A 26531-nucleotide genomic window follows, 5' to 3' on the forward strand; every position below is an offset into this window, starting at 1 on the left:
ATCCTGATAGTAATATCACAATTTGACTTGCTGTGGAAATTCTCTCCTACTTATCAATCAATGAGCTTAAGGGGCTTTCTAATGAATGGTTCATAAGGCACAACACTTGGTGAAGGTTTTGCAAATGGGGTTGCAAGCTTTGGATTTAACCATGGAGGAAACTCTGTAGTTAAGCGCACTCGGGCTGGAGTAGTACTGGGATGGGTGACCTCTCGAGAAGTCCCGGTGCTTCACCCCTGTGAGCATCACCTAGATCCAATGAGTGCTAAGTGTACCGTTTATTCTCATGAGAGATGGATTCATGTTGAATCACTACTCATGAAACATGGGTCAATGAGTTTGACTCAAAATCACACAGTTGAATCCTGATAGTAATATCACAATTTGACTTGCTGTGGAAATTCTCTCCTACTTATCATTCATATTTTACCAATGTCATCCTTGTATGGTTGACTTATCCTTATTTTGATTGTTTAATTAATCATTTCAATGATTATTAAATCCGAACTCATTTGCATTATGTGATTAGACTAGTTGTGTCTGTGCATTTAGAGGTTCACATCATCACAAAAATTCTTAAGGAAATAACTTTTTAGACTAGTTGTGTCTGTGCATTTTGAGTTTTTAGGCTTTTAATTTTATTGAATTTAATTTTCGGCAGCTTTGCCATGGATGAATTCTTATTACTAGGAATAACTTGTTTGTGTTTGGGTGGATTTGGGGTTTAACTAGGTTGGCTGGTTATTTTGCCCTAATTGATTATTCACTCGAAAAGTGAATAAGTATTGAAAAAAGAATTTGATTCCTCACTTCACACTTTTGAATTAAAAAGTTTGAGAGTAAAACCCAAAATCCTCTTCATGAGGATTTACTATTTTGTTTGTTGTGGGAGCTATGGGCGTGAGACCGTTGCAAGATTGGTCTCGTTGGATCCAGCTCAAGGAGATTTTGGATTGCTGCGATTTCTGGCTACTTCTGCAGGGCTTTTATTTTATGATTTAGATTTCTGTTTTGCCCCTTTTGGCTATGAGGTAGGGCTTTCCCGTTTTATTGTTTCTGCTCTGTTTCAGCTTCTATTTTTGGTAGCCATTTGTTAGGAGGCTGAGAACTAGTGTTCCCCTCCATTTTCGTTTGTTGGTTCTGCCCGGTTGGTCGGGTATGAACATTTTCCTTGTTTTCGAGATGGGGGTTTGAGGTTTTGTGTCATTATGCTGGCCATTTTTGCATACGGTGTCCAAATCCAAATTTTATTGGATTTTTGAGGTTTTTGTGCCCAAAGACCAAATGGGTTTTAATTTTCAAGTTTTCTAGATTTTGGGGTTTTTACCTCGATATGCATGCCACCCACTTTTTTTGAGTTTACTTGGCATGAGTTTGGTCGTGGACATGGATCATCCGTAGTATGTCAGTTAGACCATTGTTGCACTTTTATGTTTGCATTGGGATACATGTCACATCCATACTCTTGACGTTGTGTTCGATTGAGTGATTTTATACTTGGTGTTATCATTTCTTTTGGAGCCTTTGTTATTATTTCGTGGACAATAGGATTCACGTAGAATCCATACTCTCGGATTGAGGCTAGTTGAGTGAGTTCATGATGTTTGGTTTTGTTGCATCACTGGGATTTGTGTAGAATCCACACTCCTGGATTGAGGCCAATTAAGTGAGTTCATGATATATAGTTTTATTGTTTATTGGGATTTGTGTAGAATCTGTCCTCCCGAGATTGTTTCGATTGAGTGATATTTTGCTTGTGTTCTCATCTAGTCCTTATGCTATGATCTTCGTGATGTTGGTGCGCCACACACAAGTACGTGCATGTACATTTGTTAGGTGACTTGCAAGGCTCGATCTTCTGTGGTACTTTTGGGAGTTATGGTCATTGGGGTTGGGTTGGGACTATGCATGCCTACGGGCACTCATTGTTGGATGAGCATGGGTAGGGCAGGATAACATATGGAGGGGGCTTCTTTTCCATAGCCCGATGTCTATCTCCCGAGGGTTGGGGCGCAAAAGTTTTAATCAATTGATAAATAAATAAAATGTGTGAATGGTAATAAAACTTAAGATAAAAAAATGTGTGCGGGGTCCCCCATTGAGGAGTTGAAACACACGATCCGAGCTTGGGCTTGTCAATGCTAAGCGACTCTCCATAATGTCAGCCCTAGTTTATGCATTGTCTATGTTCTTGGTTTCAATCATCATATTGTTTGGTGTGAGGGTTAGCCATGGAGATTTGTTTTATGTGTGTTTGTGATTCGATCATTATCTCCATTAGCATAGCGGGAGTGGGCCTACAGGTTCCATGTGGTTGGGAGGCATAGCTACCTATACCACTACTGGGGACCAATGTACAGAGACGGTCTACTATCCCAGTGTGACCATTGTTGTATATTTTCACTTCGTACTTCGAGTTCTGGGGTATGCTTTCTTGTGATTTATGCTTTCATTGGAATGATTGGATATCATGTTAGATGATGTTAGTTTACTTGACGCATTCCTATATTATGATGTTTAGCATATGTTGGATGATGAGTTTGATTTGTAGGATTATCTTATTCTCTACTTCTAGCATGTTAGATTTCCTTATTCTTATGTTGTAGCACGTTTTAGTAGTGACGTCCTCATAAGATAGCATTGGCGATCTGGTCGGTAGTTTGGGATGTTACGTGCGAGAGATGGCTAGGGCCCACGATGGTCTTATGATGCTATTATGGTTGTGAGGAACTGCGTACTTAGTTTGGTTGTTTGGTTATTGCGATGTTGCTTTCAATACGTCCTTTTTACTACTATGGTTTAGATGAATAGTTGTTTCTTCTTTCTTGTTTCATGGCATCTTGTTGTTTATGCACTCGAGTGTTCGTTCCTCAATCTACGTGAATTCAATACTCCTCGGTGTGGAGGTATGTTTTCCTGTTTTATCCCTTGTTTTGACCCTTTGAGTAATTCCTTCTTACTCTGGGCGACCACGCATCAGCATTGGGTGATACTTTAAAGTATCGCATGTCCAAAGGAGAAGAATCATACAATATTGGAAAGTATCACATGCCCTTGTAAACTCTATCGCGTGACATTGTTGTATCGCACGCCTCTTGGAGAAAGGTCGTATGATACTGGTAAAGTATCACACACCTTGAGAAGTGTCGCTCAAACCCCATTTGTATCACACACCACCTTTATAAAGATCATATGATACTAGAAAGTATCGTACTGTGTTGATTTAAAGTATCACCTGGGCTTTGGAAAAACCTGTCTAAGTGAATCGGAGGAGCTGGACCAATGTTGGCAGCCTTTCCCCTGGAGGTTGTTCGGTATCTGAAAGAGCTGAGGAAAGAGTAGTACCTAGTCCTGTGGTAGGAGGCAAAGTGGTTTGTCCAAGTAAGAGCATTGTAGGCTTATGGTTAGTTGTGTGGGAAAGGTGTCATTGTGCTAGTGAGCACTTTTTAGTTTGGCCAGAAGTTTTCAGGAGGTGTTTTGGCTACCCTCTTTGGTGTTCTTGAATACCTTGGAATTGGATTTAGAATTTGGATTGTTTCAAATTCAAAATCGTTTGTGTTCCTCCATGGTTTGTCATTTTTGGTTTGGTAGTTGAGTTTGGAGATTTGTTGGTTGCTCAGATTGTTAGTGAAGTCTTCCATTGCAATCTTTGTGATCCTTGTATGATGTTGTCTTGTGCATTCATACTTGTAAAAAATATAATACCTTGGCTTGTATTGAATTCTTGTTTCAAAAATGTCTGGGTGGGGCATTACATTGTCCTACTTGCAACTTCACAAGGTTCTACCTCTACAACCAACAAAAATACAATTTTTTTCTCTATCTAGGAGGGAATAGCTGTGCTCGTGCACTTCTTGAAAAGCTAGAAAACACCTACTCTACTATGCACAGGTATTTACAATTACGAAAATCTAACAAAGCTATTTACTGGCTTGTTGAAGTAGCTGCCCTTTCTTAGAAGTTGATTTCTTCTCCCATGCACATGGGCAGCCAAATGAATCAACAAGTATGACAGGCATACTGCTGCATGGAGTTCCTTCTTCCCAATACTGAAAACAATGAAGCTTTCCAGCACTGGGGCATTAACCTTTTGAGGAATATTATTCAACAGATGTCCACAATGTTCATATCACAAGAGATTTTCTTTTGCATCTTTGTTATTGTAGGTTTTGAGAGGGGGTTTTGTTTTTTGCACTGCATTTTCTCTCTTTCCACTCCCCTTTCTTAGTTTTTCTTCTCCTTAGTTAGCCTTAAAGGGAGATGTTATTGTTAAATTTTCACTCAGTCAACATTAGCATTCAAAACACTAGTCCTTTCCATGACTTGCAGATGATGGGACAAGTTTATCTAATTCCTTGTTTTATGCATTAACGAAGAACGAACACTTGCATCCGATAAGTCTAACAAAGAATTGTAGAGTCAACTACTCATGCATTTCGTTGAAGTTTTAATTGCTCACATGCAATCTTCAGCGTTATTGTTCTATGAATGGTGGTTTTCATTGAATAAATTTGTACATTACAATACATAATAATTGAATATCACATATTAAATTTTATTCTTGAACTGTTCTGTAAATTCTATGTTTTTAACTTTTTTGTATTCATTTTCTTACCTAGTTCTATGCTGAAAATTCTACAACAATATCTCAACAAAACTAAACTCCGTCTTAATCGAGTAGGTAAATAAAACATGTTTTTTCTATAAATGTGGTATGGCATTTAGATAACATGAAAAAATCCTGTGATACTAGTGATACTATGAAAAGTATTAGAAAAATTAATACTGCCATCCATATACATACATTGATCAATTAAAACTACTATCCATATATATAAATTAATAAATTAAAACTACCATCCATATAAATACACCAATAAATTAAAACTATCATCCATATAAACACACTAATATATTAAAAAAAATTAATGTCTTGACATTTATCATTTAGTTGAACTCAAATATCCTCCCCCTTTTTAATGGATATTTTATTATTTATTTATATTCTATTCCTCCCTACAAATTGTACCATTGACTAAATTTCAAAAAAATGAAAACACAATGATTTTTTTCGAAAATTTCAACATTTGATCTTCATGATCTGTATAATGTGAGATTGAAAACAACAATTGTTTTGAGAAAATTTCACTATGTTTTTGACTTTTTTTTTGTCTTTGATACATTTTGTCAGGAAATTAAGAAATTAACCAGTGCCAACAACAATATTATCTTTTAAAACCTTACCAAGAGGATGCTTTCTCTGAATCCTGTTGGTTTGGTCTTCTTTCCAATACAAGCTTGAGTTTTAAAAAAAAAAATTTACTAGAAGGAAGAAAATATATTATTGTCCCTGATGAACTTGTCAAGAACATTGAGAATCCATAATTATGTCTTATTAAAATTCTGAATATTTTATCAGAATGATAGTAGAGCATTGCTTCCAAGCAAAAGCTTGTAACAAACACATCGATTTCTTTTGTGCTGTCCAGTATAGATCTGAGCGTCATGGGAACAAATCTGTGTCTGGTAGGAAATATCTGAAAGGCATTGAAAATCTAACCCGCTCGGGACACTGAATGCTTAATCCACATTCGAAAGATCACAATTTTCATTCTTGCTAGGGCTTTGATTACTCTGATCTCGGACACAGTAACTTTCTCTTTTGAAACAATGGTGGTTTAATTCAGTTATATCTTACACATGTATTAAACAGTTGACACGGTACCTTCCATGCGACAAACTCTTCTTTAATATCAGCTCTAACAGAATCCAGGAATAATACTCTTGGTTTATCGTACACAGTGGTACTATACTTGTCACTACATTAATAAAATTGACATTTATTAACATTATCCAACTACTTCCAGCATCCTCATCCTGGTCATTTGTCGTTAATCTTTTTGTCTTTCTTTTGATATTTGTACTGAGTTATACAGAAATCCAAGTCACGTCCAAAATGCAGAATATGCACAATTTACCGTGTCCGCCGATTTGAGAAGAAGCAAAGAAATATAGATTGGAACATGAAAGTTTTATGTGTTTTAAAAGTGTGATTGGTGCGTAGTATAGATTGGAACTAGACAAAATTAAGAAGATGTGATTAGTGCAAAAAAGACAGGCAGCAGAAGCCCATAATTATTTATAAATTATGTACTTACGTGGATTCCAAGCATATGCAATCTCCTTCCTTTGTCATAAAAAATGGATATCTTCTTCTTCTGGATTTATGGCTCGGTTCACCCATAACGTGGCTCAGAAAATTCTCTTCCATTAAGCAGTGTAGTTCTTCCTGTAACTTTTGCAGATTACCGAAGAGACAGATCAGGAACCTTGCGCTAAGGAGAATAAAAACCTCTGAATGAAGATAATCCCTCCTTCCATGCATATCATAACCTGTTACAGGTACAATATAAGTGAAAAAACTAATTTAAGTTGATGACCCAGACATTATAAAAACGAGTACTTGGTAAACCGGAGAAGCAACAACAATGCTTCAAGGAAGTCAAAAAAACCCTACCATCAAACAATCAACTAGTCACCAATGCTAACAATGCAGAGAGTGGGTTTCCTACAACAAGAATCTAATTTCTTTTGAGGCAAACATCAGCTCATATCTGCAACCTTTATGAAATTTAAAAGCTGCATCGTGGAAACCCTGCAAATTTCAGGAAAGAAAGATTTATTCAGACAATAATCAATCTCCTTGAAGATTTGATTGTACAGATCTTTTTCACTGGCAAACAAAAACCTAACTGCAACCTTTGATTTTCTGAGTCTGCTTCTTTCTTTTATCCTCTAATTATTCCCTCTCTGTTTTCTGAATGCCTTGGATGTGCAGCTTCTCAAACCCTCAATCGGCAGTCCAGATAAATTTTCATGCAAGGAATATGCATGCAGAGCTGTTAAATTATTCTTTTCATCGTACAGATAAAGATTTTTTTTTTGGTAAAAACTAAGACCAAGATTATTTTAGTGGCTGTCCTTTTAATCTTAACCATTAATTATCCACTCTAGATGTTACAAGTTACAACAATGCTTTTACCACAATGTGAACACCTATAAAAAAAGGTAGCAATTTTGTTTTAATGATAACAAATTTCTTTAAAAGTGAGTAAAATATCCTATATAAGTGGATGGCATCTAATTCCATACAAGCTTGAAGTAGACCACGTTAGTTTCATGTGGTAATCAATTAAAAAATGTTTGTAACAAATTTTCTCTTGCAAGCATTGTGAATGAGAATAAAATTTATGTGTCATCTATATTGATGTGCGTGCTCTTTTTTTTGACTTTTATCCTCACTGCTGCATCATTGACGTCCAAGTGGTAAAGTTGATGCATTGTCAACTGACTTAGAAAAAATGGGAAGACTTCAGCAGAATAATTCAAGACAAAGTAGCTATTAGATTTTAGGAAAAGCCTATAGAAAATATCTAAAAGAAGTATCTGATTAAGGAAAGTGCCCTGTTGCACACAATTAATTAAGAGACAGTTGTATGGGTCAATATGGTCAATGTGACATCAAAAAACAAATGATTTTGGGATGAAACTGATGAGAGAAAGACAACAGCAGTCATTGAAGCAGAGTTTGTTGAACTAGCTGACAACGTTCCCCTTTGGGATTCGTGATATGGCTTAACCACCTCCTGTGTTCTATAAGTCTAGTGGTTGTATGGGGCATTGACAAGTTGATCTTTTGGTGCAACAACAACTCTAGCTTGTAACAAGTGGTATCAGAGCTTGGTCACAGGTTCAAATCTCCTCGCGTAATGCTGAAGGGAGATTGTTGGACTAACCGCCAACATTTCCCTTCAGGATTCTTGACATGGCTTAACCGCCTCCTATGTTCTATGACTCTAGTGGTTGTATCGGGCATTGACATGTCGATCTTTTGGTGCAATGGCAACTCTAGCTTGTAATAGAGTTTATAAGGTTGAAGGCACCAAAAACATTATTGAATAATCTTGTAAAGATTGCAGTTAGAATATAATAAAAAAAGATAAAAAAAAGGCACAAAGTGCAAAGACCATGAGGCTGAAATCATGGAATAGAATGGAGAGAAGATGAATGTAATGCTTATTTAGAAAAGCAGGTGACTAAAGTAAATATGCACCCTAGAACTGGTGCAATAGCAGAAGAGATAATGGACATGTTAATGCTATATTCCTACCCAGAAGAGGGTGGTGCACCTGTGAAAAGTAATTAAAATAAAGAACAATGCATGCTTGAAGAAGTCAAGGATGGAGAGAAATTGAGAGAGGAGAATTCTCTTTAAAGGTCAATTCCAACAATGGCTGAAGTCAGCGATAAAACATGCTTTTAGAGACCTACATGAAAATAATGAAGTTGGATTTGACACGCAAGTTGCAGTACCGATGTCTCAAGTGGATCATGAAGCCGAATGAAGAAGAGGCAGGGAATAAAAGTATTCTTGTTAAATTGCAAGGAATTCCAATCATAGAGCTGTTATATACACAAAATACAGGATGATAAGTCCATTTGTCAAATGTGGTTGATTGCAGTTGGTTGCAGGATGATTGTAACAGCCGTGGAAGAGGAATTTGAGCATGGCAGCAAGAATGTGGATATCACAGCAATAATGCTAAAAGGAGTGGCGTTAAGTAGCGAGGTTAGAAATGAAAGAAAATGCATGAAGCTGTAAATAGGTAGTTTAATTGATAGACAAACCAAAGGAAATATTTACTTTATGACTCCGAACTAGGAGATTCATTTCATCAGACATAGGCAGAGTGATGCAGAACAGTATCAGTTGAAGGTGGTAGCCTTTCTCGTTAAAATAGGTTTAAAATAGTTATTTTTCAGAAAGCCCAAAAACCCTCTATATAAGAAATGCCATGTTATTATGCAAACAGAATGAGGTAGACAGAAGTAACTCCGCTTGCTATTCAACAAAAAGGTGTTGACAATGAATTCTGTCTCTTGCAAGAAATGTGAATGTGCACTGTTTCCATGTGCATTAAATTTATATGCACTATTATCCAATAATTGGATAATATTATGAGGGATTCCCTCCTAATATTATCCAATAATTGGATTAATTCTAAGCCCCTCACATTTTCTGATAATGAACTACGTCATGTTAAATTCTCTCATTCCTCTCCTTCGAAAATTCCCATTCTTCCACTTCTTCACCATTTCATTCCAAAGCTTCAAAACTACCTTAAAAACAGTTAAATTTCCTTACTTCTCCACAGATACAACATGTCTCTAAAAATACCCCATCCAGTATGTTTAGGCAATGATGCATACCATACATTTACTTTCATCATGTCGGCCACATACTCTGGTTTTCAACACTCAAAACAGCATTTTGTAAGAAGTAAAAATAAGATTGAATTCCGTCCTACCTTTTCAAGTCTGATCCGATTAACAATCTATGGTGCAAGCCTGTTTTTCTAACTTAGCATCATCAGTAATCTCCTCCATGAGAACATTATTCCTATTTGAAATGATAGATCCAGTTTGGATTTTTCACAATAGAATTTCTTGGAACAATCACAGATAAAGTTTGTTGCAGTGTGGCAGTCAACACAGGCTCGAAACCCTAACAGTTTTTTCAGGTGACATGTTTAATACTCAGAATGCGATTGCCAACTTCTCAATGTGGTGTAAGATGAATAACTATTTGTCCTCCACCACATCATTCAGTACATAATGAATCTGAAATACCCCGCTGTTTTCTTCTCCCAATACCTTTACATGGATATCCTGAACATGTAGATGATTATCTACCTTTTACTCAAAAAGCATGAACCATTTTGTGGACTTCAATCCAACTACATCCAGGAATCTTCTTTATTCCTCTATCTTTCATTAATCTCCTTACCTTTTGGACCTCACTCCACCTACCCCCGTCTGCATAAATGTCTGACAGAAGAACATAGAGAGAATCATTTATAGGATCCAACTCAGAAAGGAGAGTTGCTGTATATTCACCTAATTGTATATTTTGAAGTGATCTACAACAGCCAAGCAAACACACCCACAGAACCACATCAGGTTTGATTGGCATTTTTATGATAAAGTTTAAGGCTTCTTCAAGATAACCAGCACGTCCAAGAAGGTCAACCATGCATACGTAATGATCGATTGTAGGAACAATGAAATAAAAGTCACTCATTGTAATGAAGTGTTTACAGCCCTCATCCACCAACCCAATATGGCTGCATGCAAATAAAACACAAACAAAGCATACATGGTCAGGGTTGGCTCTAGAGTGTTTCATGAGTTCAAAGAGTTTGAGAGCATCCTTTCCATAGCCATGCATTGCATATCCTGAGATCATCGAGGTCCATGAGACTACATCCCTTAAAGAAATTGAATCAAACAATTCAAGCGCCTTCTGCATGCTTCCACATTTAGCATACATGTCTAGCAGAGCACTCGCAACTACATCCAGCAACAGTCCACTTTCGATTATGTGTTGATGGATGCACATACCCTGTTCCAAAGATCCCATCTTGGCACAAGCTGGGAGGATGCTACAAAAGGTGTACTGATCAGGTTGCACGCCTGATTGCTGCATTTGCTTATAAATATTTAAGGCCTTTTCACCGAACCCGTTAATTGCATATCCAGCAATGATAGCATTCCACGAGACCAGATTTCGTTCAGGCATTTCTTCAAAAAGTCTCGAAGCCTCTTCAACATTACCATTGTGTGCATAACCTGCGATCATCGCATTCCATGAAGCCACATCCTGTTGAGACATTTTGTCAAATAGTTCGCGTGCCTTCTGTAGACTCCCGCACTTCGCATACATGTCTATTAGGGCATTCCCTATTAAAACATTCCTTGAAAATCCACTTCTGGTAATGGTATGATGGATATCCATACCCTGTTCTAAAGCTCCCAATCTCGCACAGGCTGGGAGGATGCTAGCAAAGGTACCCTGATCAGGTTGGACTTGCGCTAGTTCCATTTGCTTAAACATCTCCAGGGCCTTTTCAGCAAATCCATTCTGCAGGTATCCTGCAATAATTGCGTTCCATGAAACAACATCTGCTTGAGGTATTTCTTTGAATAGCCTTAAAGCCTCCACAAGAACACCATTTTGGGCATATCCGGCAATCATAGCATTCCATGAGACAACATCTCGTTTTGGAAACTTGTCAAACAATTTTCGTGCCTCATGTATTTTTCCACATTTTGCATACATATCTATCAGGGCGTTCCCAATCACAACATCGGACAAAAACCCACTTCTTATTATTTTTTCATGGATATCCATACCCTGCTTCAAGGCTCCCATTTTGGCACAAGCTGGAAGAATGCTGGCAAAGATGAACTCATCTGGTTCGACACCAGTTTTCTGCATTTGATAAAAAAGTGTCAATGCCTCTTGAGGAAGCCCGTGTCTTCTGTAAGCCGCAATCATCACATTCCATGACATGGCATCTCGTTGTGTCATGCGATCGAAAACCTTCCGAGCATCCAATAAACGTTCACACTTAACATACATGTTAATAAGTCTATTTTGAAAAAGTGGACAGTTAGAAATTGTAAATCCCCAGTCTGTGATGAAAGAGTGGAATAGCTTACCCTTTGAAATAGTGGGATTATTTGCAGGAGGGCTATATGTATTAGGGAGAATACGTATTGCCTCCTTCAAACGGCCATGTCTAGAAAGTGTTCGGACATGGGCAATGGATGGCATTGTACAAAGTCAGCAGGGTGAACAGTGCCATTCATTCTACCATAATAAAACACAGTCATCCTCCTCCTCCTGAGAACTGTTCATCCCTCAATAATAGTAGTAGAGAAGACAAGTGCACGTCTGTCACTTTCTAACCCTTGTTTCAATGGTTTGAACTCAACCAGTCGTCTTCGACGGACTTCCAAAACTCGAGCTTAAATCCAATCACTTTGAAATGTTTCACGTATTGGGTTCTGAATATACATGCTCCAGCTGTCATTTAAGCGTATTGTCTCTCGAGCACTATCGATGCATACGGCCTAGAATTTGACGGTCACTCCTATTATAACGGTTTGGTCATCTTAACGTTTTAAGATAAATATTGATCGTATTTGTTTTAATAATTAATTTTTAATTGATATAATGTAAGTATAAATTATAATATTTATAAATAATATAAGATTATAGAAAATAATTATAAATTTAGTAATATATGTCAATTTATTTATTTATAATAAATTTATACTTTGCATATTTATAAAGTTTATTAAAAATATTGGTTATAATAATTTGACGATTTATGATAAAATCAAGTATCATATTGAGAGTTCTATAAAAAATTCAACTTGTCATCATATACAATTCAAAAGTGGGAAAACAACCAATATGACCATCAAATTTAACGAGTGAATGCACATCGGTAATATTATTTAACCATGGGCATCTTTCATAAGTTTATATCGAAAATAGAAAAAAATAATGTAATCTATTGAAGGTGACGTCCATATTGGCTATACTATATTAAGAAGACTAAAAGACATTGATTACGAATAATAATAAGATGGACAACTACTTTCAAGCAGGACCCAATTTTTATATTGTAAAAAATATATAAAACTAGCAATTAGTGTGCAATGGGTACGCCAAATATATGTAGTGACTAAGTACTTGTCTTTAGTTATGTAAGTAAGTATAGTTATTAGTATTATTATTTTTTAATTGTGAGGTAAACTAATAGATATAATTTAAATTTGATTAAAGTGTAAGAACAATGGTTTTTAATTTTTAGAAATATAAGAGACAAACATAAAAAATAATTTATACAATATGATGGTGGGTAAGCAAAAATATATGGGATAAAAAATGAGTTGGAGAAAATAACGGCCATAATAATGAAGTAAGACATAAAATTTATATTTTATAAAAAACACATATCAATAACTCATAAACCCACATATAAAACCTCAATACACTCAACCAAGAGCAAATTAATTTGTAAAGATTAAAAAGTTAAAAAATTGTCATGTATCTTTTAAAAACATAAGATATATAAAAACAATCAAATTAAATGAATTATAAATGGTAGACTGGAGGTCATTTGATTACTTGTTAAAGTGAGGAATTCATAAAATGTCACAATAGTATTTAGCCTACCAGCAAGTACTAATAATATTGGTAATGCAACAAATATTGAACGTTGAATTGATTATTTTATTAGCTTCAACACTAGAATTTGTATTGAAAACCTTGTTAGTAAATGATGATTCAACAAGTTTGACTATATTCACTTAGTACAAACATCACAAAAAAAGAGATGATTTGAAATAGAAATAAATAAAGATTGAATACATAATAATAATAATTATATACATTTAAAATGCATAATTCTTTAAAGATATACATTTAAAGAGCATCAATTGAATTATAAAACTTTAACTTGGAGGTTTTCATATGTCGCATAAAAATTAAACTAAAAAGAATAAGTCAAAATCTAGCTTCAATCTACAATGTGACATATCAACTTTTATGTAAGTTTGAAGCTTGCAGCTAAGATATTTTAATTTGGACACACAATCTATATATAAATTCTAACATTAAATTAATAATCCCCTCTCTACTACCTTAGATTTGAATTTGCAACTCATTGCATTTTTATTATTTTGAATAGAATGAGTAGAAATATCATTATCAGTACCAAGTTTATTGGGAAGAAAACTATCCAACATCACAACTCTTAAACAAATTGACCAGTTTAATGACTATGAGTACCATAAAAAATCCCTTGAAGTTGGTAGAGTCAAAAACTTTCTATCACCCTGTTCAAATTGACAATAATTTGGAAAAGCTAACAATAATGGAAAAGCTAAAAGTGACTTGAGTTTTCTATAGGTATAAAGCAAGAAAATCTAATCAATAGAAAAGAGCGAGAATTTTATTGATAATGCCCAGATGTTTGCTGGAAATACCTAGGTGTTTGCTGAAATGTCATCACTATGGAGACTACCCATGTTTCGGCCAGCTTTACCCTGCAACCCATTACTTTCTGTGAAGACAGTAGCAGAGTGGATACCTCCCCCATTACCATTTCCTCCCCGGTCAAGGAAAAATCTAAGGTTTTTACTAACTTGATGGTTTTGCAGGATGATAACCAGGTGGTAAAAGCTAAAGAGGAAGTTAAAAAGACAGAAACTGAAAACAAGGAAGAGGTCGGAGCAAAAGGAGGTGTTGCCCAACTGGATCAAAGGGTTAAAATCTTAGAGGAAGGGAACTACACCTTCTTTAAATTTTTCGTAAAGGTCACTCATGCCACAACTACCACCCTCCAACTACTGGCACAGGAGAAAGAAGAAACAGGGATGACCATGGAGGATCATAAACTCCTCTATAAGCTTCTTGCTAATGATTGGGCCTGGGTTTTATTGGCGGGGAAGGGAAAGGAAAAAATTAAGAAATAAGTTAGTAGTTTTAAGGGATCATTGGATCCTAGTTACTATATGTTATCTTGTTGTTACTTGGTTTACTGGTATCCATCTGTTACTCAGACTTGTGTTGGCCTGGTTGTGCCAATAGTTTTATATTATGAACTACAGTGCTATGGTTAACATTATAGACTTCTACTATAGATTAGATAGTTCTATTCATAGTAGTATGCTAGTTAGTAGTTTGGGTAGAAATATAGTGGTTTAGTGCTTCTTCGTTTGTTTTTGCTTCAGTAGTGTTTTTTGCTAGTCTTTGCTGGTGATGTGTTAGTTACCAGCCTTTTGGTTGTAAGGGCCGACCCTCTTGTTTTTGGTCATTTTTTATTTCAAAAACATATATTTAAAAAGTATTTCAAATAATTCTATTTGAATATTTTCAAATGTAAACATTACTTTAAATATATAACTCTGAAACTATACATGAAATCTATCTTTAATTTAATAGGCCTTACATCGTCTATTGTTTAAAATCAACATGATGCCATCTTTATATTTGTGAGTGAATATTCAACCTTGCACCTTAGTAAAAGTAAGAGAGTTTGTTTCATGATTTTTTAAATAGAGAGTTTTTGTCATGATTTATACAAAATAGATTTTGCAAAACTTAGTTACTCCAACAAATCAAGGGGTATTTTCCATTTGAAATGAACATGTATATATTGTTCAATTAATGGATGAAGACCCATGCAAAGCCATGAATTTTATCTAAACCATTAACGTGCACTTTCATTAAGCCAAAGCTTACAACTATGGAGAAGTGCAAGGCCCTAGTTGTGTCCAAAGGATTCAATTGAATTTAGGAAAAAACTTGAAAAAAAGGTCTTATGTGTTTTCGATGCATCTTTTTCTTCTTAATTTATTCCAAACTACTTCACACCATTTCACCTTGTAAATCACAAAGAATATCATGTATTTTGTCAAAAATTTCATCTAATTTTTCTACCCACAATGTGATAACAACATTGTCCTTGCAATCATCACACATGTAAAACAAAAAGGAAAATAAGATCCCCCTGTTCACTTTTGAACAAGTTCTTTCTATGGAGATGAATTCTATGAAAGTGCAATGGGTACGTGGTGCAAAGGCACCTAAAGTAAAATAAAAATGAAGGTTGAAAATCTTAATGTGAGAGATCTAAATTCATTTGAGTCATAGTTTTGGTTTATGTTGGGTTTATACAAAAGTTGTAATCTGAAAATGCATAAAGTGCATAAATGTTGCCATAGTTGCATAATTATTAAAATATTGTAAGGAGATGTTTTAAAAGGTGGTTTGGAAGTTATAACCAACCATAAAAGCTATAAAAATGGATGTATGGTCAAACCAAAGCATTAATGGAAGGAAAGAGATACATTTGAAACAAATTTGGTAAAATTTTGAGTTGTTATTTTGATTGGTTTTTTAGTTTTAGTGTTGGTTTCAAGTCTTGTATGAGCATGTACAACCTCGAAACCATGTAAAATCTATATATGTGGATAGAGTAGTGAATAAAATTTCTTTTGGCTTTGGTTTGGATTTATTTCATGTAGAAATGAAGAAGTTATGAAAATTCTAGCAAACATTGTAAATTGCAAATTTGAGGATGCCCGAATACAGTCAAATTGAAATGTTTGGTAAAGCCACATTTGAATGATTTAGGAACTCTACTTATATTAATTGGATATATATGTAAACTAGGTTTTATTTCCAATTTATTTGAGTTGTTTTCATTCAGATTTGTGTAAGTTATGTTCATTTAAATGAAGACTGGTTTTTATGGATCTCCATTGAAATTACAGGACATAATTGGTGCTTGTAGATTGGTTTGGTATTATTTGGAATTATCTTGAGAAAGTTATTTGATACCCTAGTCAGGGTTATTGGTTTTTCTCTTGATTTATGAAAGAAAATACAAGTCTTGGTTCAGAGCACATAATTTATAATTTATTTACTATGTTGGTCTCAACTTTGGATATGTTTTAAAAGGGATAATTTGGAACAAATCCTCCAAAGGGTTTTGCAAGAAAATGTTAGGACTAAAAGTTATGAGTAATTTACTTGTCTATGGAAATTAGATTGTGTGAATGAAGATGTTGCTTTTATTGGTGTATAATGTTAGGGTTCTTTGTTGAAGCCTCTGAGTTGATTCTAATTCCTTGATGGAGTACCATAATTTTTTCAATCCCTTGAGTTGAATTAGCATTCCTTAAAGGTGTACCAAAGGGGTCTGCATCAGATTGCTATCAGAGCTTGAAGATCTTGAGTGTGTGGGTAGAGCGCCAAAGGAGGCAATCCACACTAGGACCTTGAAGATTTGGTTTTGATTTGTTGATGAGTTTTTGGTTGCACTCTCATCCATCTTGCTGCAAAAAGAATTTTATGTTGTTGTCGAGTTGACAGATATGGAATTTCTATCAAGGTCCAATGGATTCCAAAAGACTAGGGAGAGAGGCAAAGAGGAGGACTTCTAGGTGAGGCATATGGGAGAGTTGTTTATGGTGACTTTGAAGTAGCAAGGTAAAAGTGGATCTATGATTGATAAAAGTGCTATGTAGTTGTAACCATTAATGCTCCATTGATAAGAGTATTTGAGAATCTAATTTTGAGGATAGTTCTGTGTCCTTAAAGGTAAAGATCATGGTGATAAAGGCATGAAGAAGCAAAGGTAAAGAAGAGGATTTTTGGTGTAATCTTTATTCTTGCAAGTTATTGATTCCATGTTGCTAAGGGACTTGGAAAATTTTCAAGGTTGGGAGTATGGTGTAAAGGCACCTAAAGTAAAATAACAATGAAGGTTAAAAATCTTAATGTGAGAGATCTAAATTCATTCGAGTCATAGTTTTGGTTTATGTTGGTTTTATACAAAAGTTGTAATGTGAAAATGCATAAAGTGCATAAATGTTGTCATAGTTGCATAATTATTAAAAGAATGTAAGGAGATGTTTTAAAAGGTGGTTTGGAAGTTATATCCAACCAAAAATCTATAAAAATGGATGTATGATTGAACCAAAGCATTAATGGAAGGAAAGAGATACATTTGAAACAAATTTGGTAAAATTATAAGTTGTTATTTTGATTGGTTTTTCAGTTTTAGCGTTGGTTCTAGGTCTTGTGCGACCATGTATAGCCTGGAAACCATGTTATATATATATATATATAGTAGTGAATAACCGTTCTTTTGAATTTGGTTTGGATATATTTCATGTAGAAATGAAGAAGTTATGCAAGTTTTGGAAAACTAGAATCATATAAGGTTGAAATTAGTTTGGTATTATTTGGAATTATCTTGAGAAAGTTATTTGATGCCCTAGTTAGGGTTACTGGTTTTGCTCCTGATTTACAATAGAAAATATGGGCCTTAGCTTAGAGCACATAATTTGTAATTTATATACTATATTGGTCTCAGCTTTGGGTATGTTTTAAAAGGGATAATTTGGAACAAATCCTCCAAAGGGTTTTACAAGAAAATGTTAGGACTTAAAGTTATGAGTAATTTACTCCTTAAAGAAATTAGATTGTGTGAATGAAGATGTTGCCTTTATTGGTGTATAATGTTAGGGTTCTTTGTTGAAGCCTCTGAGTTGATCCTAATTCCTTGATGAAGTACCATACTTTTGTGAATGCCTTGAGTTGAATTAGTGTTCTTCAAAGGTGTACCAAAGGGCTCTACATCAATATGCCACTAATGTATGGATGGCCAACTAGTTATTTGGTCCTTTGTCTATCTTTCCCTCACACTCTCTCTATATCTCCTTATCTCTTTATTAATATGTCTTATATCTATATCTCTTTCTAGATATTACTTTCTATCTCCCCCTTTTTATGTCTCCCTTTGTAGCCCATTATCTCTCTTTCTATCTTTACCTCTTGATCTATCTATATTTCCATATCTATTTTTGTACCATCCTCTTACTCTATATTCATCTCTATCTCTACCTTTATCTTCATCTCTCATCTCCATATCTAGACACATTACCCTCTCTCTATCTATCAAATTCTCTCCGTTACCCTCTTCCTATTCTTGTAAATCTATACATCTCCATATTTATTCCCCCATCTCCCACTCTATATCTATATATCTCTTCCTTTATACATCTCTATGTATATCACTTTCTACCTTCACATTTATTTTTATATCTCTCCCTCTCTCATTCTCTCTCCTTTATATATTTATATTTTCCATCCCCACTCTCCTCCTCTCCTCTCCATATCCCTCTTCTTCTCAATCTCCATCGCTGCATCTTTCTTTATCTTTCTTTATCTCTATTTATATATATTTTCCTTCCTTATATATCATTTGTCATCTCTATCTTCATCTTTCTATATCCCCCTTTCTCATTCAACCTTATGTACCTTCTATATGTATTATCTTTACCATCTCTATCTAGGAGTCATCTATCTTGATGTAATAAGCAACATGGTAGAGGTAAAAAATCACATGATGCATAAATCAAAATGCATTCGATGCAGGAAAAAGAGCATGACCATTCATTACATCCATTGCAAATGAAGGAGTAAACTACTTTGTCAATCATGATGATTTGTTAGAACTTAGTACTTTTAGTTGAGAGAGAAGATTTTTTTTTTTTAAATTTTTAAAATCGTTACCACTCGCTTATCTTTTACTCTATTTAAAAAAATTAAATGTGAGTTCAATTCAATTTTTTTATTTTTTTGATTAAATCAAAAAGATTAATTATTATTATTCATTGGAAATAATTATTATTATATGTTAAGAGAAGGTATATTTGAACCCCTAAGACCTCCAACATGAGAGGCTCACAATTTACCAATGCATTGTAGGCTTTTGCCTATTTCAATTCAAATTTTATTATCTATTTAACATCTTCTATTTTAATTTTAAATCTTTAAAATATTTTTGCATATTAATTTTGTAAGATTTTTTGTTTTTAAAAAAATAAATATTTTAATGGTTTTTAAATTATAATATTTTAATACTTTTTAAACTTTTATATAATGAGTTTTGATTAAGAAAAGCATCAATTAGCAGGTGCTAACCCAAAGTACAAACATAACAGTAAACACCAAGAATAGAACATTATCAATGCCTAGAAGAGAAAGATCCAGACAAGCTAGATCTCCCTTTGTCAAAGACAAAAGTCCACAAGTGACTGACTTGCCAACCATGGTCAATGTTGACAATGAAAGACTTGGGACAAGCCCCCATAATAGCTATAGACTTAAACCAAGAATAACAACAAAGGACTAGAGTGTGCCCTTTAAAACTTCCAACAACTACTCAATTACAAGGGAAAGAAAAAAAAAGACATGAAATCACCATAAGAACAAGTGAACAAACTCAGGCCATCTACACCTGTCAGAATAGTAAGCAAAGAAATAGAACCAAACAAGACTATATAGCTAGCCTTGGCAAACACAATGCATATCATCCAACCATAGGTCTAGGCAAGGCTCCAACCTTGGCAATTGTAGTGAAAAGTCTTCTAACCCCCCACAAAATCCCAAAACACCATACTGAGAGGAGTAGGGAGGAGGAAGACCAAGCCCTAGAGGTAAGAGAAACTCCCCCTTTCTCCACTAACAAAACTACCAAAAGTAGCACAAGTATTCAATATCTTAATAGGAGTCTCCTCTTCTTCCCAATGCCCAAATACGATCTCCACCTCTATAAGAGATTTCTCCACCTCCATAGGAGAAACAAACTTAGAAGCTAAGAGTAAGACCCATGCCATCTCTATAGGATGTAACACACATCTCCACACCAAAGTGTTTAGCTGCAGTGTCATCATTTCTTCACCACTTGAAGTATATTGTCCATACATGCTCTCTCCAACTAGATCTCTTACAATAAGAAGGAGATACTCACAAATAATGGTAGAGTACCCGCTGAAAATATTCACAACCACTTTCCTCTAGCAACCAACTACCTCCATAAGCTTTGCCCCCACCTCAATAGGGTCCTCCACCTCAATAAAAAGCATGAAAGTGAAAGAACAGAATAGAGGAAATCTCCACCACACATGCATCCAAAGCTCCAAAATGACTTCCTCAACTAGATTCAAGTCCCAAATAGAAGAAGCATTCACCTCAGAGCATGAGAAACCAAAGGAATCCCCTTAGAAACAAACACCAAGGATAAGAGAATCCCCAAATGATGAACAAAAATGCATAGCCAAGGGGAGCTCTTAACCGTAAAACCCCCGAAAATGAAAACCTATCTAGGGAAAACACCCCCATCAATAGAACTAGCATGAAGGACAGGGACCACATTTCCCTTGTAGACTAGTCCATCAATGTCCAAGCCCGTACAAACCCTAGGGTTCACATGGACTCCACGAGCCATAATAGGAGGCCCCAAGGAAAAACACTACTGATGAAGCCACTACACATAGCCCTCCAACCCAAACCTATATGTATCCTCATCTCTGACAAACTCAAAATATAGGAGAGCTCACCGGAGGCAAGGACCAACAACACAGCTGGGACAAAAGACCCCATACATCCAAAACCCAAAGTGGGGAATAGGGGTGCCAACAAAAAACACCTCCATGCACAAACCCCAAACCCTTATAGAGGTCTAACCAATGCACAACCCAACAACACCCAAGCACCAACATGGGACCTTCCTTCTCTAATCACCACCCATAAGATCCAAACCCCTATGGTGTGTGGAGAAGAGCCACTGGAAGAAGACCATCCTTCAGCAACAAACACCCACTAAACAACAAAAAAACCACTCCATCGTGCACTAGGGAGATCCACCCTCAAAACATGACAACACCCAACAAAGCTAGAGGAAACTAATACAAAGAAGGCCCCCATCCATCATCCTTGTTTGCTTCAGACTCCCTACCCTCACCATTGCAAGCATCTACTAAGCGAGAAACCCTAGCCCCCTTGTCACCCCCTTTCCTGCTCTCCATTAAAAGAATATATAATAAGTTATTGTAAATATATACAACCTTTTATAAATCATATATATATATATATATATATATATATATATATATATATATATATATATATACTATTTAATATGTACTAATATTATATATCAAAATTATATTATGTTATAATATAGTATAAATAATATAATTTTTTTAAATTTTATTTTCAATTATATTAAAAAAATAGAATTTGAGAGTATAAATATAAATTTAATGCTAAAATAATAATAATAAATTGATCATTCAAGAAAATGAATAAAACAACTTCATTAGAGCTAGATTTGTATAATATGTATATTAATATTGTAATTATAATTGAATATATTTTTAATTATAGTAAGATGTATATAAATTTTTCATTTTTCATTTTTTAATAAGTATATAAACAAATTTTTCTATAATAATCATTCGTTATAGATAAAAAAGAAAATATTAATTATTTTTTAGAATGATAAATAGAATATTTATTTACAATCTTAATTAATTTATATTTTAAAATCTTCCTTTATATATTTTTAATATAAGTTTGATAGTAAATGAAATATCTATTATAAATTTTGTGAAAGCCCTGTATATCATTCTTAATAATTCTATATAAAGATTTATATTTCTATCAATTATCTATTTATCTACATCTAAATGGTTAACAAGTAAATTGACCATCCAATAGAACACTATTTTAAAAAAAAATTCTTATAATGTATGTTTAATTATAATTAATTAAAAAAATAAATCTTTATATATCCAAGCTTTAGTGAATTTAAATATTTAAATATATTTATTTGTTATTTTATATTTTGTAGGAGTTTATTATATGAAAGCTATTAGCTTTTAAAAAAATCATATTCTAGATCAAGGTGGTTTGTTGTTGGATTGCAACTTGAAGATAAAAATAAATTATTATTGTAATTTATTAAACTAATTTAGAGTGAACATTAGTTGTGACAATTATAAAGAAGATAACTGCAAGAAATTAGTTAAATTTGGGATATTTGTAATGATATTAACATTAACACACAATTATTAAAGGCACAATTCAAATTAAATTTGGAATTACCATTAATTTTTTGAATTTGAAATGTATATTTAGAATTATGTATTTATATTAATAATGATATTAACATTAAATTGTAATTTACAAGTTCAATAATTTATTTCTAATAATTATTTTTATAAAAATTAAATCACTATTATTTTGAAGTTAAATTTACTTTAATGTATAAAAAATTGTAAGAATTCTCTAATTTGGAAAAAGAGGGGTAAAAATTTATTAAGATAGAAAGGAATACAACAAGGAGAGCTCAACAACGAAATCGATCCTGAGCAACAAGATTATCAAATTCTTGCACCATCTCAAAGGAAAGTTGCCTCCTATCCATAATATTCCAACTCGGATCATGACTAGAAGCCCATTTGGCTAAACAATCAGCAGCTCTGTTCCATTCACGAGGAATATACGTGAACCTAATGAATTGAAAAGAGGTAGAGAAGAGAATAATCTGATTAACAACAGTGGCCAGCTACCAACTAACATTGTCAAGCTCCTGCGAAGAAAGCAAGTTCACCACCACCTAGGAATCAGACTCGCAGATAATCTTATGCCATCCCCGCAAGCAACATTGTTCCGCAACATATAAAATAGCTTGAGCTTCCATGAGATTGTTAGTGAAATCACCCTTATGAACTGAGGAAAATAATTTAACATCACCAGAACTATAGCGAGCCACTCCCCCAATACCAGCAGGGCCAGGATTCCCTTGGGAAGAACCATCAGTGTTAATTTTCAGAACTCCACAGGGAGGAGGATCCCAATGCCCATCCCGATTTACCCGACCCTTCCTCTAATGTTGAAGCTGCCTGGACATAGAAGTAAACCTTTGAGCTACAGCCCCATCCTGAAGATGAAAATTGAGGCGATTGCATATAGCAAGATCAACCGGATCCATACCCCCATCTAGCTCATACTTCACATGAATAGTTTCCTGAAGAGAATGTGAGATCTTCCACCAAAGATGCAAAACATCTAGCTGAACATCTTGGAATATTTAACGATTCCTCTCCAACCAGATATGCCAAAGCATGAATGAAGGGCCAGCAATCCAAGTAGCACGGAGAGGAGAAGACTTGGAGGGAGCACTCCCCAAGTGGGCCCAAAACTCAGGCAAAGAGGAAGCATGCCTACAAGAGCAACCCCAAGCACTCCACCAAAGGTGCCATAGCTGAATAGAATAGGAGCAATGGAAGAACAATGGGAGACAGACTCCTCCAAAAATAAAAACAAAAATATAACCATTATTGTACCAATGTACTATTGCATTCACTTCAACCAATACCTCAATTAACTTAATGAACATGCACCAATCACAAATAATTATTTTTAGATAATTTACATATCTCTTAAGTTTTATAATTTATTTATGATTTTTTATATTATAAAAATTAAATATCTTAAATTTGATTAGCTCATTTCATTTTATGTTATAAGAGCCCTTTTTCCGGAAGGTTCTCCATATTTCATATTTTTGGGCTAAAATTTTGATACACAATTTGCTAATTGTAATATAGGTTAAGAGTTAAATAATATACTACAATTATATTTGAACAATAATATACAATTGAAATTTTGGTACACAATTTATAAATGATAATTTTTTATTAAGATATATAACTATATAGTTTTATATTTCAATTAACAATTTACAGATAATAATTATTTCTATAAATTTATAATAGATGATTTGGGCAAAAATGGTGAAGCCAATGTTATATTTTATTAATAATATTTTTTATATACACTACTTCATAAGGCTCCTGATATTTTTTATAATATATGATGATAATTAAATAATATATTACTATTATATTTGAACAATAATATAATATACAACTATTATACATTCTAAACTATTTCTTATACTAAACTTATAATATATAAAATAGTTAAATATGACAAATACTAAAAAATATGAATGTAGTGTCTACCCCTAGTTAACTTTTCTGATTTTTATTATCGAACTCTTTTAGGCCAGTTTATGTTTATGCTTGATGATTAGTAACATTATTTTCCAGATTATTAGATATTGTTTTCATACTTAGTTGATTATATGATGAGGCTACTTTGGTAATAGTTACTTCATGTATGCACGATTATACTATGATGGGGATTATTTACAGTGATTTCAGTTATTTAATGATATTAGTTAGTTGGATTATTTATATGTGTTTTCCATGGATACTTATTCTATATTTCATTTGTATGGTGTGCATGTATGTTTTCTTTATGTATGACATTTTTGATGTGGTTAAGGATGGGAGTCATAGTCACTTGCTGGTCGAGATCTACATGATGCACCACTTCCTGCCATTGCCTATTTAGTTTAGAAAATATGTGTTTGTACATTCATGGATTTTATGTAGATTGCAAGTACCAGGTATTGACTTCCCTGAATTGCTAGGATAAGCATACCCTATTGTAATATCTCAATGGTAAGGGAGGGGAGATAAATTCTTGAGTCCAAATCCTGACCTTAAAACCAATTGTCCTAGAAATTAGGACAAGTATCTAAGATGATTACCCTTCCAAATTCGTCATATGACGTAAATTCATGATTATAACCCTTGAGTCTGATCTCTTATGTGGTATTTTATGATGGATTTTCATATTTTCTCTTGTAGATCTTTAGTGATTTTCTATTAATTAAGTCAAATTAAAAGAATATTTAATGATTTAATTCAAAGGAAAATTATTAAGATAATTTCAATATGTAATTATATTTAATTAATTGAGAAATAAATTAAATAAAAGAATTAAGTTTAAAGAGGAATTTATAGTTTTAATTTTTTAGCGTAATAATATTTATTAAATTTTATAATAATATATTTAGGATATCATTTTTTTTTTGAAAAAGAGGGGGTAAAAATTTATTCAACCAAAATCAAATTACAAAGCAAAGGCACATGGCCCACAACAACACTACATCTTCATGTCATCCAATAAAAACTGCTCAACAATCCCACTAGACTCAATAGTTAACTCATCCCTTCCACTAATATTCCATCCATCCATGTTCCCTGAAGCCCACTTTGCCAAACATTCAGCCACACTGTTCCACTCTCTAGGGATATAATGAAAGGAAACAGAGTCCAAGGACTTACAAAGACTTAAAGTCTGTTTGACCAAAGTAGCTAATTGCCAACTAACATTCTCTAAGCTTTGACTATTCAACATGTCCACAATAATCTAAGAATCAGACTCACAGATGATCCTCTTCCAACCTAAAGAACAACCTTTCTCAACTATAGTCTTAATAGCAAGAGCCTCCATCAGATTATTAGAGTATTGACCCTTGTAGATAGAGAAGAGAAAAACCATACCTCCATCCTTGTCTCTACCTATGCCCCCAATACTAGCATGACCAGGGTTCCCATGAGAAGAGCCATCCGTATTAATCTTCAAAGTCCCAGCCGGGGGGGGGGGAGCCCACTTCCCATCCCGAGAAATTCGATGCTTGTCATGGCGCAGTCTTTTTCTAAGGTTGACACCCCATCTGCTATCTCCTAGATTCAAATTTTGCACAATAACATAATTACTAGGATCAATATCTTCAGACATATCACACTTAACAAAGATGGTCTCCTGGAGCCTACTAAGAATAATCCTCCAAAGATGTAAACTTTCTAACTTGGAGTCACATAAAATTTTGCAATTTCGCTCTAACTAGAGCTTCTAGAGAATGAGAGATGGCCCAACCATCCAAGCAACTTGTAAGAAAGAAGTCTTCACTGGAGGTTTGCCCAAACTATCCCAAAAGTCAATTAAAGAGGACGTATGAATACAACTGTGCCACCAAGCCTCCCACCATCTGTGCCATATTTCTTCAGAATAAGGGCAAAGAAAAAACAAGTGAGAAGTACATTCCTCATTGTCCAAACATAGGAAGTAGATAGAAGGACCCTGAAAACTGCGTTTGCGAAGATTCTCCCAAGTGACGCACTTGTTCTGAGCCAACAATCATAAGAAGAAATTACATTTCGGCCAAGAAAGGTTAAACCAAACCTTCTTCCACCAACTCATCTCATTTGAACCATGACGATTCTTGTCAAGCATAGCATAACCTTGAGCCACAGTAAACTTGCCTTTAGGGCTAGGACTCCAGGCCAAGATATCCTGCTCACAAAGAGAGCTGCAAAACCTTCTTTCCAAAGCT

At 34.3% G+C, this 26531-nt stretch overlaps 1 pseudogene across 5 annotated transcripts; it reads right to left on the minus strand.

Annotated features, from left to right (window-relative positions):
- Positions 1 to 6100: 6100 nt before the first annotated feature.
- LOC149529263 (pentatricopeptide repeat-containing protein At2g13600 pseudogene) lies at positions 6101 to 11883 on the minus strand (annotated as a pseudogene). 5 transcript variants are annotated; one of them, XR_016358908.1, is made up of 3 exons: positions 9369 to 11883; positions 6518 to 6655; positions 6101 to 6393 (listed from the first exon to the last, which is right to left on the minus strand). The product of XR_016358908.1 is annotated as a pentatricopeptide repeat-containing protein At2g13600 pseudogene, transcript variant X3 (transcript). The 5 variants fall into 5 exon arrangements; XR_016358907.1 differs by having other exon boundaries at positions 6760 to 11883; XR_016358910.1 differs by having other exon boundaries at positions 6518 to 11443; positions 11563 to 11686.
- Between the last annotated feature and the right edge of the window lie 14648 nt (positions 11884 to 26531).

Source organism: Cupressus sempervirens, chromosome 11, assembly GCF_028749045.1.
Source record: "Cupressus sempervirens isolate cs-2001-9-10 chromosome 11, ASM2874904v1, whole genome shotgun sequence".
Lineage (NCBI taxonomy): Eukaryota > Viridiplantae > Streptophyta > Pinopsida > Cupressales > Cupressaceae > Cupressus > Cupressus sempervirens.